Consider the following 4446-nt stretch of genomic DNA (forward strand, 5'->3'; position numbering starts at 1 on the left):
AAATATATATTTGCTTTGCGCTCGGCACTAAAGCCTGTTTTGCACCCGTGTTTCATTTATTTCATAATTTTACACTCGTGTTATAATCCGTGGCTTGAATAGATAAATTAACTGTCATACTGTTTGTTTTTCAAACTCTACTGTTATATATATATATATGCTCATCATACGATACTCAAAAAAAGGCGTGGAATGATCTAAGCTAGAAGTGCATGCTCGACCGTTTTGTTTGTACTATTCTTAGTTTTCTTTAGGCTGTTAGGCTGCCAACTTCAGGCTGTTAAGGCTGCTAGGCTGCCAACTTCACGAACATGCTCATCATGGGGTTAAACACTTTTATTGCAGAACTTAATTGAAATCTGAGTATGTCCAATTTGAATAAGACAATAAATAAACTATGGTTGGGATGCAGCACTCCCTATTTACGCTTTGGTTAATTTGGTGATTTCTATTTTTGTTAAATCACCTCTACAGTACATAATATATATATATATATACATTATGTGTTTATCTATAGCTTGTATATGATTTAAAAAGAAACATATCTTCTCTGTGTGGATTCAAGAGATATTTATTTTTCATTTAAAAAGAGACTGTACAGAAATTGTCAACATTGAGCATAATGTATCTTTAAGAAGCATTCAAAGGTTGTTTTTGACCCATTAAGCCTCCAAAATGCTATAATTTTCTTTCTTACAATTGGTGTCCAGTTACAATTTCCGTGAAAGAACTCATTTCCAATATACGCAAGACATATTTTACATCTATAGCTTTTTGACAATTGATACATTAATAGTTATTTAGTATTTTGTACAGAAGTCAAAATACCATGTATATACTTCCTTCCTGCTACCTCAATAAAGTTGTATCTTACAAGGCAGAGATCTGCAGATTTCGTCGTCAACATAAGGACTTTGACGGAAAATGACGAATGTGGCCGAATATATACGAAAACTTAGTTTTTCATAACGTATGACTCATGGTCCTGATTTTCCCACAGTCATGTAAGTATGGATTCATATAAATATCAGGCGTTTATTTTATATTATTTCATTACACATATTACATTATATTGGTGGGTTAAGTACATTCTGTGATAAACTTTAGAAAATAAAGGAGCAAATGTTCCATTAAAGGTATACAGATTATTGTGATGTTTAGGTTTACAAAACATCCACTTTATTGGCGACGCCGGTGAGCGGCGTCGTCTATTATGGAACGCTTTTTATTTTTGCCTATGGAAGGAGCTGTTATTATTAGCAGTTAATTTCATGTTGTGTAAATTAGTTTTATTTTGATTCGTAAAAATCAAGTAAACAAATGTGTTGTTATATTTGTATTTAATAACTTTATGTAAAAAGCATGTGCATTGTGATATTATTTTCACGAAATTGCGGGTTAAGTTTAACAGCTTGTCCCTTAGTTTTAATGACAATACTAAAACCCGGATTTCGAATATCGTTGTGGTCTAGATTGAGGCCGTATCATTTATACATTTTCAAAATTTTCCTATAAGAAGAAAGTTCACCTGCAATTGAGTATAAGGATAGGTAATGGAACTGTTGTAAACGATTATCCTATTGATTTTATCCTTATTACATTTATCTGTTGCTCAGAATGGTTGTTTTTACAAAGTGTACCAGTATCCGGATGTTGAAAGCTATCCGATTTTCTGCAATTACTGCTGACACATGGCCATCTATTTTTTTATGAATACTTTACCATTAATTTGCATGGCTTGATAAAATTGAACCTGCAACATTTCATAATTTTGCTGTTTATCGTGTTCTTTTGGGTTTCAGGTTTTCTTTATTTTAAGGGGAAGTAACTTATGTTTACTAAATTATTTGTTCTTTTCTGTCTATCTTAGGTATTACTTATAATACTATTTTTGTTGTATATAATTCACCAGTTGTAAGGTCATCAAAAGCATGTTAATGTTAATGTTAGGATTTCATATTAATTTAATATAAACTGGGAATTATTAATGTTATGTGCATGTACATGTATATCTTAGACAGTAGTATATTGATATGTTGAGACTTAAAAATTTTCTGCATTTAAAGAGATACAGTTATGTCATTATTATTAAAGGGATGAGACTTTCATTTAAAGTTATAAATGATAAAACATGTATTGATTGAAAATGTCCTTAAACTTGGATCAAGCAATATAATTAATAAAGTCTCAAAAAATCATATTCTGAATAGTTATTCTATTTTTTTTCTAACATGTGCATAGTTTGAAAAGGACAGCTTCTGTCTTATCTATTTGTAATGAAGAGACACCGGTCTCAACCTCCAGGTCTCCTGAGTCAACGCGACAACAGACTGTACATAGAGTAGATTGTTACTTGCCCTTGAATAAATTTGTGCACTAATTAAATTTATAGTGGGTGATTTGTGCCACATGAAAACCAACATAGTACAAAAAGTAACTGGGCGCCAGATGAAAACATGAAAATACAATCTACCACAAAGTGGTTTGTTTGTTGCATTTTCATGTTTTTGCCCGGTGCCCTTGATGCAAAATACAAATCAGCCTTCATAAAATTTCTTATGTTGGTCACAGGTTAATGAGTTCTGGTCAAGCTCAAAGTTTTTCTCATCCTATGACTGCATATAAGCATGAGTTCAATTTCCTATGCTCTGTAACATAAGAAATTCACGACCACAAATCGATATAGTGGGGAAATATGTTTGTGGTTTAGAACTGTTTCATTATTAAAGAGAAAATGTGTAGCAGGACGGATAGCTCAGTTGGTCTTCTGAAAGTCATGGGTTTGAGTCATGGTCAGGCAGTTTCAGTCAGGGTTTAGAAGTGGTTTTTCAATTGACACATGTTTGATTCATTTAACAGATTGCATTATTTGAAATGGACAAAGGCAGTATTGCATGATACTTTTAGATCTACAAAGGGCATTTGATACAGTTGAAACACACTATCCTGCACATGAAGAAGTTGTTTTTCTTCTTCTTCATGAAACTTCAAGCATCTGCCATATATAATGACATTCTTACATGGTTTAAGTCTTATCTCTGATAGTAGCTGGTTGATGTGGCTGGTACTTATTCTACTACTGCTCTGAGTACCTATGCTGTCCCCCTGATGTTCATTTTAGGTCCTCTTTTATGTCTAATATATGTCAATTACATGTCTTCAACCCTAAGCAATAAGCTTTTATTAAAATGCACAGGCACGAGTATCAGACCTTGGATGAAAAAATATGGCCAGATTGATAAAAAACCTGTGTTTATCTTAAAAGTGTCAACAACCAAAATAAAATGTAAATAATGACCCCCTTTAAAAATATACTTCAAGTTGATAGTATATTTTTAAAGGGGATCATTATTTACATTTTTTGTTTTGGTTTTTATAAACACAGTTTTTTTTATCAATCTGGTCATATTTTTTCTTCCCAGGTCCGATACTCGTGCCAGTGATTATATGCTGATGACTCATAAATGAAATCTGAAGAAATTCTTTCTTATAACATGAGTCTTATAAGATTGCTTAATTGACTATAAATTGCCTTTGCATCTTGGCAAGACAGAGTCTATTCTTTTTTGGTTTAAGTTTCAACTTAACCTGGCCATAGCTTCCAGGTCACATGTAATGGTACTGCTATAAAGTACACATCTTTTGTTAAGTATTTAGGTGCAAATCTGGATCAAATTCTTTTGGCGTCGCCCTTTGATGCTTTGCATCAATGCTTTTCTTGTTTTATGTACTGTAATACTATTCCAACTTGATTACATTGCACTCAAGACTACATGTAAAGTTTTCGTCGCCAATCAGAATTGCACAATAAAAAGCGTTTTTTTTTTCAGTCATTATTTCTGTTGACTCTTGCATCTTAAAGTAACTGGTGTCAGTTCTTTCATAAACATAACAGTATTGCACCCTGCTTTCTTTAGTTTTTCTTAAGATCGTGTTAATTAATATCGCTTAGGAAAATTAGAAATTAACACGAAAAATGTAAATATTCCATTTGAAATGTATGTAAATCAAATGTTAAAGGAACTCCACTAAAAACCTCAAAACATTAAATTTAGATTTCTTACAAAGATCAGCTGGGGCACTTAAAACTGAAGGATATACAAAAGATAAGTAATTAAGAAGTATTCCCAGAAATAAATTGAAAATCGTATTTTTGTGTTGTTCTAAGCTCGATTTGACTAGAAAGCGTTGCAATGTTTTTCAAGTGTGGCTCATTTTTAACAATATGAAAAGTTATTTTGGAAAAACGGAGTGAGAGAATGATCTGGAATTTCGCACAAAAGTTACTGGTTTAGATCTACATCAAATGGAACATTAATCTTGAAAATATATTTCCAGTCCCATAATATTATCATGTCAAAAACTCAGAGGAGTCCCTTTAAATGATTAATCTGATTCAGGTACTTCTGCATCACTCAGAACAAATATATTTAAGCGCAAGTACCT

The sequence above is a fragment of the Ruditapes philippinarum genome, unplaced genomic scaffold, assembly GCF_026571515.1.
Source record: "Ruditapes philippinarum isolate M1 unplaced genomic scaffold, ASM2657151v2 ctg5360_1_1_1_1, whole genome shotgun sequence".
NCBI classification, from domain to species: domain Eukaryota; kingdom Metazoa; phylum Mollusca; class Bivalvia; order Venerida; family Veneridae; genus Ruditapes; species Ruditapes philippinarum.